Genomic DNA, 14,094 nt, shown 5'->3' with positions numbered 1-14,094 from the left:
GGCTCTGCCTCCTCTTTCCCTATGGTTCTGTGCCCAGGAGGGCTTCTCTTGCTGTCCCTCTTCACCCCAATTTCCACAACTATTACTGTCCACAAGAGATTCAGTATTTATACTTTATAATCATGCCCTCATCTTCAGGAACTGTGTTTTGCTGGTCTTTTCCGAGATCTGCCACCACTTGGCCCCTTTTCCACTTTTTTTTTTTTTAGTTTACTTCCTCCAGTTCAGTTTTTTTGCCCTATTCCAGATGTTTTTAATAGAACTTATTCTTATTTTGAAATCCCTGAATTAAGTCTTTCTTCAACTTTCTTTCAAAATGGGAATTTCTTCTTTTGAATTACTGGAAGGAAAGGGGATAGATAAAAATTTACACAGTTATGCTCTTTCCAGAAGTCCCTATATTGATGATTTCATTTAAAAAAATAAATAGTTAACTAGGAAATATTGGAACGGGGGAGAAATGGATTTTGTCTATTGGGTCTCAGTTCTTCATATTGGTAGTAAGCCCTGATCCAGACATCAAGCTTTATTCTTTTATTAACTTTTGTTATGATCAGGTATAGAGAAACATTGTTCTTGAGGAATTAAAACCTTATTTGAAAGACAGAGTAAATGAAAATCCTATGGTTTTTTAAACAACATTATTTTTCTTTACTACTACAAAATAGACAGATGCTATGAAAGCCCAATGTTAGCAAGTTAATTTTTGATACTGATAAAATAAAAAACAAATGGAGAGCAGCCTTGAAAATTCCCTGAGCAGACGAAACCAGTTTAGTCATACAAGCCAAACTTAGTTTAGCTTATTTTGCAAGGCTAAATTGACCTGAGTCATGTCTTGTTTACACCTCGGGAAATTGTAAGCAAAGCTTAAACTGTTTCCGAAGGTTGATATGAGGTAACCACTGACCAATTCTCTATCATTTAAGAAAAATCTAATATTAAAAACAATCACTGTGAAGAATAAACAGTCACTGCCTTCTCACTATATAAGCTGCTTTGTAACAATATATCCCTGAGGCTCACTCCATGTCTTGGTTTGAGTGCTCCCAGGCTACAAACTGTCTTTTTGGTATTTGCACAATAAACTTTTACTAATTACTTCTTCAGCCTGTAAAAAATTAATACACAGAAACCTCAATTAAATAGTGTCAGGAGACCACAAGGGGGAGCTTTCGCACCCTGCGATAAGAGCAGAGCCCAACAGGAAAGACTCCTCTTCTTTGGCAAGGATGCAGCCAATGAAACTTCAGCCCTCCCAACTTCCTCATTCCTCTCTATAAAAGTGTTCTTCCTTTGCCATGAAGGTACTTGCTCACCCCTGTTGCAGACCCTGGATTGCAATTCTTTGCTGATCCCAAAGAAACCCATCTTTTTTGGAGAGATATCTGGCATTCTATTTCTTTTAGGTTAACAGGTGATACAGTAGCTTTACATCTGTTATTTCTGAACTTTCTACAATACTTTTAACTTGACTGCAATGTAGTTCGAAAACTCATACAATTTGAGATTAAATTTTCAACTCCACCATTCCTTCTTTATTCTGCATTTCACTAATTGCACCTGCAATCAACCAGTTTCCTGCTCAATTATTTGCACCTGCATTTTTGCACCTGCAATTTTGGTGACCTTTTGCAATCAGTATGCGTGTCTTTATTTACATTTTCAACTTGTTAATCTTATCAGATACTAGGTTTTTTGCTTAAACTCTTCAAAAAAAATTTTTGTGTGTTTCCAAGGTGAATTTGGATGCAAGCAATAGATGGGCTGACAATGATTTAGTCAAAAAGTTGAGTTATTTTTAATTAAAATAATGATGACATTTTCCAAAAGAACAGTCATTACAAATAGAACAAACTTAGAGATCAATTTTAAAGGGTTATATACACTTATTATATATTAAAAATACTGTTTTAAAAAACAATAGCACATCTCCTAAATCTTATAAATTATGTCTATTTTTGTATTTACATGTGTCATGGAAGGTTAAAAGGTTATATTGAAAATATGCCCTTTATGCAGGCTAAATGGTTACCTCCATAAGAAGGATTAATAATTGGGGCTCCTGGACCCTTGAGATTTTTATCTTTTGCCAAATGATGTCTAAGTTCAAGTCATGATAATTTGAAATGAAGTCAAACAGACAAACCACTTAACCTGAGTTGAAAATTAATGGTTGGAAATGAATTAACTCCCTAAATATTTAATTACTTATAGATATAAAAGTCAGTGGTCAGGATCAAAGGTAATCTTTTGACACACTATTGCTCAGGAGGGTCTTTCATGACAAAATCTTTAATTTATTTTTAGGAAGTATATATAAGAAAGTAAATTTTTAAAAGTAATAAGTCAAATGGCAACTCCAGTTTGTTCTGAGAATTACTTGAATCTTATGGTCTCTGTTCTATTGCTATTTTTTTTAAGTGTTGCTAGTAGATGCTGCAATCCCACTAGCATAAACCTAAGAAAAATATTAGCTTGTTGAGATCTTAAGAACTAAAAGTTAATAAACTAACCAAAACTGACCAAATGTACTGTCACCTCTGAGGCCAGATAGATTTGTTTGTACATTTCCTGTGTCTGTTACTCTCATTTATGAAGATGAATTTTCAAAGGAGGAAAGGGAAGATAGATTTATTACATATTTTTCTATTATCCTTCTTGTTTCGGGATTTGCCAGGTCTATGGCGCTTGACCAAAAATTGTGTTTTCTGAATCATGCTTAGGTGGTTTGCTATTGTTCAAATTGAAGGAGCTCATAGGAAATTGCCCCTGAGAAATGCTGCAATGTGTGTGCTGTAAAGAAGTTAATGGAACCAGATTCACTGGGTTATACATTGTTCTTTTTATCAGAACCCTGGAGAAAACACCTCTGGATTTTTCCAGATTAGTCGGGTTTCCTGTGAGTCAGAAGTTAATTTCTGTCTTATGGATACTATGAATGTCTTGACTTGATTGATTTTCCTCTTCTTGTTGGTTGTCAGGAAGTTTAAAGCCAACATTATGACCAACTTTTTAAAAGAGATTAACATGTTTGATATGCATTTTATGTATCCACCATCTTATTTCCCTGCATGTATTTTCTCTTTGCTCCTCATTTTCCTTATTTATGGAGTATGTAGAGATATAACAGCCACCTCAAAAATAGGTATATTCTCTAATAGGACACCAGTTTCAGAAGAACCTTGGATCAAAGAAGCATTAACTGTGATTATTAACACTCTAACATTTCTAACATTTTTAGAGCCAGTGGAAAAATAGCAAAAAATAGGAAGTTAATGTGAAGAGAGATGACAGTTGCTTTGTGAACCTCATGCTTCCTCCTGTAGACTAAAATTGTGTGTGTGTGGTGTGTGTGTGTGTGTGTGTGTGTGTGTGTGTACACCTATGTGATAGGCATAATGGTTGCTCACACACCACTGCCTTGCTAACAGAGCTTTGATTTTCTCAAGACATCAAGAAGAGATCCCTTGATCTCAGAGAAAGTGGGCATAAAACTTCTTGTTTAGAGAGTGGTCATTTTCCATTTCTTGTGAAAGAGATAAAGGAGAATTCTGCTAAGGGTCTTTGCGTAAAACTTTCACAAGCAAGAAAGTGGCGTGAGAATCTGTCTTACAGCTCTGGCTTACATCCCTGTCTTAGATAGAGGTCTTGATATCTGGAGCTATAGTAGCCTTCTTGTAGCCATGAGTCAACAAACTTAAGACTAAAACGCCAAAATTCTGAGGATCATGGAGTAGAAACATGGAAAAATCCTGGGTTCTTTATGATACACTGAATAACTGAACTCACACTACCAACTTTTTATCTCTAAACTAATTGCTGTGTAGAAGAAAAACAATATTTTTAATAGTACTTATATATTTTTTTTAATGTTACTTGCAATTGAATGTGTTCCTGATGATACAGTCTTGGAAGACAAAGGTTAGGAAGTCTAGCAAATTTTTCTTAGTGATTGATAACAGAAAGAAGACTTATCTCTTCTACAGTCTCAATATTGAAGTTTATTATAATTTCTTATATGATAGGTAGTCTGACAACTTTCTCTACATTTATTGGTACCTGTCACAAAAAATATCTGATTATCAGGGAAGACAAACCAACAGATATTTTTTCTTTATTTTCATATTTTTATTTTTTAAATTTTATATTTATAAATAAATTAATATTTATATATTTATAATTTTTAGCAGTTAATAATGAACTCCACTAGCTATTCTTCCAAAATTGATATTTTTGATGCCGATATCCTTTGTATTTTTGAGGTAGACTTATCCAATTTAAATTTATTTCAAATAAACAATGGGAGGCCATTTTTCATTGAACACACACTATAACTTAGTGTGTTTTGCAAAGGAAAACCTGGCACTTCTTGCATTAATTTTGGATCAGAAATGGAACAATAGGCCCAGAAACAAGAGAATTTCAGAAAGAAAACCTATAGAGAATTTCAGAACCTCTCTACAGAAATGAAAAGGAAAGTAAATTTATGGAAGTCATTAACATTACAAACAGTGAAAACTATAGTGGAAAGAGTATGAAATAAAGTGCAGAACAGTGAAGAAGAATGTGACATTAGGCAATGAAACAGCAGAAAAAAAATCAAAGATGTGATAGATCATAGATAATATTTAAAAAACATTTATCATTTGCCTAACATTATGCCAAAAAGTTTGCATAAAGAGTTTTATTTAAAACTTACAACCACCTTACTAACTAAGTTATATTAATTATTCCCATTTTACGAGTAAGAAAGCTAAGCTCTGGAGAGATTCACTAAGTGACTCACAGTTACACTGCTAACAATTAAAGCAAGGATCGACTTGTGTCTTAGCATAATTGTAAAGTCTATCCTCCTAACAGCCATATTATGGTGCTCCCAGTAAATACATTAGGACAGCAGTGTGTATTCCTATACAGATCACATCTGCATTTTTGTCTAGCATACGCTTGTATATTCATCTATGCCCACAATTCTATTTTCCCACTAATGCTTCAGAGATTTTAGAACTAAAGTCAAATGTTATAATTTGACTATTCATGTAATACAAAATTTTACCATTGTACATATCAGCCAAAGTGTTTTCAGCAACCATTTTCATTTCTGCTCCTCAATTAATGTTAATCACAGTGATTATGCTAATCTAGGTTGTATACAGTATACAAGAAATAACAAGGAGAACCATTTTAGACTAAACAGCCAAAACAAGCTCCACAGTAGACACAAATACTTGAATTGTAAATAATTTGAATCAGGTCATATGCTGAATAAACAGCAAACATTTAAATATCAAAGAACAAGCAGAATTTTCTCTTTATAATAGTACATTTTAGCATTTAACTCTTGATGTTTATACTTTCACATTATTTCTGCCCTTTATGTACTTCTACACTATTCTGAAACAATATATGAATCTGAAAAAATAATAACAGTTTTGTCTAAACAAACATTCAAGTTGATTTCTACCAATGGTACTGACTGTCCGTTATGTAATATAACACAGGATGATGGTGAATTGCACACACACTCTTTGGGGAGCTAAAAAAGTGACTATCAGTGCTTGGTAGCAAAAGGCAAATTCAGCTGTGAAAAAAATTGGAGCCTGAGGAAAATGTGCTCTCCTACATACACTTAGAAAATATTCTTCCATGTTTAGAACCAGTTGGCAAAATGTAATGAAGTTCTACAATCAAAAAATACAATGATACATTACAGTCTATATTATTCAATCTGTTCCCACACGGTTGCCAGCTCTCAAAACCAACATGGCAACATGACATCTATTCAGCCCAGGAACTTCAAGCTGATGCTTTTTTCTTGCAAAATCATGCATGGTGGCAAATAAACCAACCCCTATTTTATTTAAAAAATTAATATTTTGTACATCAAAAACTTTTTTCATTAATTTTGATGTGCTTAATATTTTGCTTTATAATATTATTTATCTTGATGACTAAGTGTTTTGGACTTCTTAAACTTTGTACCTGCAGTAAGTGCCTCACTCATTTCAATTAATCCCAGTCCTATACTATATGAATCTATTCTAATTTTATATGCTAAGAATCATAGAAAAGTCCAGGCATGCCCAATGAACATTCTCTATAAATCTGATACTCAAGGACACATTGTGGTATGTCTTTTGGGGAGTTGCCAAAAAAGAAATCATGGCAAGTAATAACCTGAACTAAAGTTTTTCTTTAAAAATGGAATAGGACTAAGAGGGGGAAGACAATCGTCCTATTTTCATGACCTTAGAAACAGCATGCAGGTAAAGGTCTAAAGCTATTTTACAGTCTTCTTTTGTAAGAAGCTTTTTTTTTTTTTTTTAAGTAAAGGAGATTTGGCTACTGGAGAGTAAAAATTAAGCAAATTTATTAGAACCATCGCCTCCAAATATGTGTTGTCTTTTGCAAAGTGGTCATCATATTTATATATTAATTCCAGTGATGTTCCTATCAGCATTTTGAAATTCATTCCCGCAACTTGCTCTCAGAGCTAGATTATGAGCCTTAGGAGTGAAGCAGTCTTGTTAATCTAGAGGCACAACACATTTTGTCTTAAAATAATTTTGCCAATTTCAGTGCCTAACACTTACATGAGAAGAATGTTGACTATTACTAGAAACCAAGTCTACTCGCAAAGAATGGCCACATGCCAAGATTGATTGAATTTAAACGATTTGAGCAAGCTTCAAAGGATATTCCAAAAGAAGAAATTAGAAAATATATGAATATAAATGAATTCTGGAATAAGAGAATGGGTGCCAGCTTTTAAGAAACTAGTTCACACTTGTTTATCAATGCTCGAATAGGTTTGCCAAAAATTAAGTTGAATTATTTTATCGTCATACCTTATATCTTATTTGCAGCTGATGTCCTCCAATAGTCTACGGATTGTTAGTTATGCTGGTTTTCTACAGTAAAATCATAGAGTAAAAAAAAAAAAAAAAAAAAAGAAAGAAAGAAACAACCAAACAAAAGATGTACATATAGTCACATACAGTCAGTAATACCCTTGAAAATTCCCAGACATTAAGTTCAAGTTAGCAGGCAGTTGAAGGTATAACTTCCATCACTGGAATAAGTTGTGATTTCTTTAAGCTGAGCACTGGATGAAGTAGTTGGATTGTATTTAAGAGCACATTGCCAAAAGTACATATCTCTAAATACTAGAAACCCACTCGGTATGGTGATCATTTCACACTATGTTACATATGTGGGAACCCAGGCCAAGTAATGGAAAAACATCTTTACATTCTAGTTTTTCATGGTAGTTCTGGGACATTTGTTTATTGAGTAGAATGTGTGTAAAATAGCTTACACCATTTAGAAGGATATTTGTTTCCTCTATCTTGTGTGTGCGTGTAAGGTATGAATTAATTTTTGCAAGTGAAATGCAGCTATGAAGTAACCTCACTGTATTTAATTGGAGACAGATTTATTTTTAAACTTGCTTGATATAGATAAGCTGGACCTCATTAAAATTAAAGACTTCTACTCTGAAAAATACAATGTCAAGAGAACGAGAAGACAAGTCACAGACCGGGAGAAAATATTTGCCAATCCGAAAAAGCTACATACTGTAGGGAGCATTTTTACTGTATGTGTCCATCTATATGAGATTCTGAAAAAGGCAAAGCTATGGAGACAGTAAAAAACCAATGGTTTTTAGGGACTGTGAGGGTTGCATGGGGAGAAACAGGCAGAGTTCAGAGGATTTTTTAGGACAGTGAAAATACTCTGTATGACACCGTATGTCATTACACATTTATTCAAACCCACAGAATGTGCAATGCCAAGAGTGAACCCCAAGGTAAGCTATGGACTTTGGATGGTTATGATGTGTCAATGTAGGCTCATCAGTTGCCACAAATATACCATAATGGGGGAGGCTATGCATGTGTGGAGGCAAGTGGTAGATGGGAGATTTCTGTACCTTCCCTTCCATGTTCCTGTGAACCTAAAACTGCTCTAAAAAAAGTTAATAAAAAAGAAAAAAAGTATATGAATGTACAATAACTAAAAGAAAAAAAGGAAATAACCCAGTTCTACCACTTTTTATTTGAGTGACTCAGTAATTAGATAACATTCTGAAGTTTTGCTTATCATCTGATAAAGAAAACAGAGTAAGAAGCAAGTGAAATTATATATATATGTTTATATATAATGTATATTAAAGTGTATTTTTAAAGCATTATAATAGCAATTTTCATCTGAAATAAATATAAATACAATATACTAATTTGAATTATTGTATACATATTAAATAATCTTCAAAAATTCTTACAATTAATTTGTTGTAGTATAATAAAAACACAGATATATATAATTTTCAACCCCCCAAAATTAATGGATATATAGAATCTATCTCCCTTGTAGGTAGCATAACACTAGCTAATATCAAATCACAAAAAGAAATCAGGAGATCTAGCATGTTCTTCACCTTAGCAAATTATTTTTTCCATGGTGTTTTATTCAGTGTTTTTTTCTACTCTTCCTTTCCACACATATTTGTTTTGTGCAACATTTTATGAAGTTGAAATCAGAACTGAAGATCTATAATGTATTACTAATTATTGATTGTTTTAGTAGTAGACAAAGAAGTGTGTCTTCGAAAAGTTCCAGATCTGACTACTTCAGCAACTGTGGCATGATTTACCAGTTATGTTTAACAATAAAGGATATCACACAATACTCAAGGCTGAGGCACACTGCCAGCTTATCAGTCAATCAAGCACTAGTCAGTTTCCTACTCACCACACACTCTCATGGACGCTGTGGGAGAAGAGGAAATTATTGGTGACCGACTCTACTTTCAACTGCTTTTAGTATTTCTGATGTAAAGGAAGTCTTTTCTGACCTTCACTTTCCCACCTTCTAATACCTGTAAATGCTTTTGCTTCTAAATACCTAGAATGGATTCTATGATCTGCCAAACTCTGACTCTCCAATTTGGTCTCCAGAAGTCAAGCCTGTCCCTGAGACCTTGACCACTAGGCCAGGCAGATGATTCAAGGGGAGCCAATCAGAATTCCTTTCTTTGGGATTTAGAATTGCGAACAGGAGATACCAGTCTCAGCTGGGGTTAGAGAGATTTCGAATTCTGGAAGGCTCTTAATTTCCTGTTACAGTGCCTGCACTGCTTCCTTATGAGTTCCCTAAAACACACTTTTATGTCCTTAGAACAAATTCTCCCTTGTGACTTAATCTAGCTCAAATTTGTTTTTACTGTTTGGAACAAAATGTTCTAATTTATGTAAAGTTACTTTTATTTATTTATTCTTATTGGGATATAGTTGATTTACAACCTTGTGTTAGTTTTAGGTGCACAGCAAAGTGATTCAGTTATACAAATACATATATTCATGCTTTTTTTATATTCTTTTCTCATATAGGTTTTCACAGAATATTGAGTAGAATTCCCTGTGCTATACAGTAAATCCTTGTTGGTTATCTGTCTTATACATAGTAGTGTGTGTGAACAGCTACTTTTAAATTGATAGCTCTTATCAAGTGAGTGGATATGTCCAAAATAGTAAAGACACTTAAGTAAATGGTTAAAAACACGTGACTGCCCATATACAAGCTCTCAGCAATACCCAGATATGTCTGGGATTAAGAGGCACATTCCAGTCTGAAATGCTTGGGGAGCACAGAACATTCTTTGACCCACTCTGAGTTAGAGATATCAGGGCCATGAGGTTTCATGGGGTGGTAGATTTGCCAGGTGATTTTTATAAAACTCAAGATTATTGGTCTGTTTATACGTATTTCCTGAACTTTTTTGTCCCTTCAGGGTATGTCTAATATAATAAATCGAAAATAATCCCTTGCTCCATGAATGGAGTTGGAAGAAAAACTTTTATTACATTCCAATTCTGAATGAACTAAGAAAAAACTTCAGATCAAAATTAAAAGCTGAATAGATTTCATAAGAGAAAATATATACAATAAAAAGCTTTGTTATTAGCTATTTTATCAATTGGAAAACTCAAGAACACTGCATCCTGACATGCCCCATGCATATCTGGTCTCTGAAAATTAGAGAGATCGACAACAGGGTTAAGATATTTTGAAGGATGTCTGACTAAAAGGCAAAGCTAAAATGTTGTCTGTTTGCTTAATCTAAGTAGCTAAAACTAGAGGGGAAAATAAATTCCTCTAGGAAATGCCACACAGTGGAAGGCAGAGCACTTCAAAAGTCCAGAGGAAAGGGTAGGAATTTTTAATACAGAGGTTGATTAGAAATGTAAGAACTCAGAAGTGTTTCTCAAAAGTAGAAGGGTTAGGAAATTTACAAGGAAATCATTTCTAATCAGGGCAGAGACCTAGTGAATTAAGTGCTAGCTCACCTGGAAGCCTCAGAGAGTCTAGCCATTGGTTTGAAACAGGAGATCCATTTCTGGCCTTTATGGTGACTTTATCTCAGAAGAGGTATAATCAAGGGAGGAAAGAACGGTGTGATTTCACCAAAGTGATGATGGAGGAGGGAAATTGGATTCCAAAGCCCAATTATGGCTTCAACTTATCCTCTGTGAAGGAATCTGGAGCAGTAGCAAAAGAATCAGTATTTTATGATTTTCTAAACCTCTCTGTTAATTTTGTTATTACCTATATTTTTTCATGTGAAGAATATCAGAGGCCTCTGTGAAGAAAAAGGTCTGCATGGTTCTGTAGGTTAATAAAGAACTAGAGAGGCTGTATCCCACAACAAGGGAAGTCAGTTGAAAAGTCAAAAGAACATAATCTAGATGGAAGCAGCTATCAAAGGTAGGAGAGGACAAGAGCAGAGTGAATCCCTACAAGTGAAAGATAAGGATTTGGAGCTTGCTGAAATAAAGAAGCAACCATGATGACCAGAAGACCCACATGTAGTAAAGGAGACCAGACACTGAGCTTAAAAAGCCAGGGCTGTTTGTCAAGACTGAGCCGGCTTTGGTCTTTGGGGCAAGACCATCACTCAAGTCTGCTGGTCACACTTCAGTTGTGTGACTGGCTAAGTTAGGCAACCTCTTTGTGCCTCAGTTTCCTCACCTGTAAAGAGTAAATAAAATAATACCAGATTAATAAGATTTGGGAGATTCTAATGTTAGCTAGTGTTTGAGGACAACCTTTTAGCATAGAGGCTATTACATAACAGGAATCAATAAGAGGTATTATTAGAGAACAGAAGAAAACAAATATGGAGTGACCTCTGCGTCAGAACATATGCATGATTGATTCATTTCTTGAGCCAACATCTAATTTGTCTTAACATGGGATTAAACATGATTTTAGTCTAAAGAATATAGATATTAAAACAAACAAGCAAAAACCTCAATTAAAGGAGTTCAACATATTGAAGAACATGCATGTGAAAATAAAGCAAAAAAATTATCCGTGGAGAAATGACTGATTTTACTACTGAGATATAAGATACACAACATAAACCTGAAACATCATGTGTAGTGTCAAAAAGAAAGTGCTAGGGGCAGAGAGAATGAAAATGATGAGAGTTTGGGGGTAAGTCAAATGGAAGCAGGGACCAAGTAAAAGGACCCCCAATGGACTAAGCTGTAACAATTTGTGCAACAAAATAACTAAAATAGTACTGAATTATAATCCAAAGTTTAAAATAAATATCCATGAATCCATACTGATATAAATAATTACATAAATAAATAAATAGGGAAGAAAAGACAAATCTCCCATGCAGATGAATCTCAATTTATGTAGATACTCCTCCCCCAAGGAGATGGAACATGAGTAGTCATTACTGAGCATGGGCTTCCAAAAAAAGGTGGTATAGGAAAAAGAGTAACTTTACAGTAGAGAAACGTAACAAGCACTACTTCAGCCTGGAGCTCAAAGTCAATAGCAGCAATGATGTCATACTGATAGTGTGTACCTTAGATATGATGTGATGCAAAGCATACGTCCCCTCTGTGCTCTTCCTGCCAAAACCCATAACTACTGTCTAACTGTCAAATTCCAACTGAAATATTCTCCAAAATACCTGACCAGACCTCCTCAAAATATTAAGGTCATCAAAAACAATGAATGTCTGAGAAATTTTCACTGTCAAAGGAGCCTAAGGAGACATTAAGACTAAATGTAGTAGTATAAAATAAATAAGCTACTAGGCTATATTGTACAACACAGGAAATATAGACAATATTTTATAATAACTATAAATGGAGTAAAACTTTTAAAATTTGTGAATCACTGTGTGTATACCTGAAATTTATATAATACTGTACATCAACTATACCTCAGTAAAAAACAAAAGCAAAAAAGACTAAATGTGTGGTATGATATCCTGGATGGGATCCTGAAACAGAAAAGGACATAAAGTAAGAATTAAGGAAATCTGAATAAAGTATGGTCTTTAGTTAATAAGAATGTATATATCAATATTGGTTCATTAATTATGACAAATGTATTATACTAATTTAAGATGTTAATGGGGGGAGTAGGTGTGAGACTATAGGAACTCTCTGTATTATCTTTACAATTTTTCTGTAAATCTAGAAATATTATAAAATAGAAAGCTTATTGAGACATACTATAAAACAGTAAGATAAGCATTTTCCCTCTCTAATATAGACTTCCTGGGGGCAAGAACACTGTTAGGTGTAACTTTCTATCCCCTATATCAACATCTAGCATAGTCTCTAGAACATATTGGTATCTGGACAAGTTGGTTGAACAAATCAATGAATGCAGGAAAATAGGTACTAATTATCAACAATACTGGGTTTAAAGTCATAAATTATGCCTGGGAGTTTCAGGAAAGTTTTTATAAAATGATAACCAGTAATTTATAGAGTAATATTTATGTATGATGAATACTCCAGAAAGAGCTAAAACCATGTATGTACTTTATCTCTTCCCATGTTAAAATGACATTGTGTCATATTAATAGTTAACTCTTCCCCCTGTTGTTACTATAGTTCAGACATAATGGTCCTCAACTTAATTTGTTCTTTAAATGGGCCAATTTCCTCCTTGCTCCAAATCTCAACCCACCTTCCCTGCTCCTTGCTTTCTCCCTCCCACCCTTTACCTAATCAATTCTTACTCAGTCTTTTAATCTCAGGTTAACTATCATTTCCTCCAGGAGTGACTCCCTGTCTCCTGGGACTAAGCTAGGTTTCTGTTTTTGTTTTACTATTTTATATCACCCTCTATCTTTGTGTTTCTCCCATGTCTCTTATATCATTGCAAATACACACGCATGCACCCACACATACACATTTAATGACTGCAAACTCTACAAGAGCAAGGATTACATTAGTTTTGTTCACGCTTGTATCTCCTGCAATCTAGCATGATATCTAAGACATGATAGGACACAATACTTACTTGTTATATGACAATGAATGAAAATATATTAAATAGAAATAGAAATTTTAAAAAAGTTATGAAAAATAACAGACAAATGAGTTATCAACTTAACTCCTCTACACCCCCAAAGCCATCTTTCCTATCTCTCCCTCTAGCTATTTACTGTAGTTTCATATCTTCTTATCACTCATTTTACTCCAAAATAACATACTTTGCAACTGCTCCCTAGTATTCTCTCTCTCTATATAATATGCTATCAGTCCTTAAATTACTTAATATAAGAAAGCTATTACGGGCACACATGATAATCCTTTATGTGTGCTAGAAATCCACATACACACAGAAAGAAATTAAAAGGACATATTGTTTACTGACCTTGCAGCCTAGTTTAAATTTGCTTCAATTTAAGGGACTCCTTGGAATACAAAAGCTATGTTTTTCAGCTCCATGTGCACGTACTGCACTACATGAAATACTTGGCTGGGTTCAGCGTCTGAATCCAAAAATATCTCCTTATGTTATTATGACTGCTGCTATCTCTTACAAAATTAGCTGAGCCGTGGAGATAAGAATGTTCTTCTGTTTCACACATGACATGCACACCCATAAACGTGTAGGCATGAGAGAATAAAGGGAGAGGGGCAGACACACACAGAGCTTTCCTAACCTGGAGCACAAAAGCAATTTTGATCATAAATATTCTGTTCTCTACCTACAGAGTAGTGAGACCCAGTCACAGGATCCTATAGAAATTTACCCAGTGCTAGT

The 14,094-nt window shown here is 34.2% G+C and overlaps 1 long non-coding RNA gene across 2 annotated transcripts in view; it reads right to left on the bottom strand.

Moving 5' to 3' along the window:
• Positions 1–13,800, bottom strand: part of LOC137223141 (uncharacterized) — a 34,096-nt gene extending 20,296 nt beyond the window's left edge. Inside the window, exons 1-2 of one of the 2 annotated variants that reach the window (XR_010942733.1) lie at positions 13,702–13,800; positions 6,852–6,914 (exon numbers count right to left, since the gene is read on the bottom strand). This is a non-coding gene — a long non-coding RNA (uncharacterized lncRNA). The remainder of the gene's footprint in view (positions 1–6,851; positions 6,915–13,701) is intronic. The other variant, XR_010942734.1, reaches the window with a different exon arrangement.
• Positions 13,801–14,094: the final 294 nt, after the last annotated feature.

Source organism: Pseudorca crassidens, chromosome 4 (assembly GCF_039906515.1).
Source record: "Pseudorca crassidens isolate mPseCra1 chromosome 4, mPseCra1.hap1, whole genome shotgun sequence".
NCBI lineage: Eukaryota > Metazoa > Chordata > Mammalia > Artiodactyla > Delphinidae > Pseudorca > Pseudorca crassidens.
Note: the sequence above shows the minus strand (reverse complement) of the source record. Positions and strands in the feature narration are given on the sequence as shown.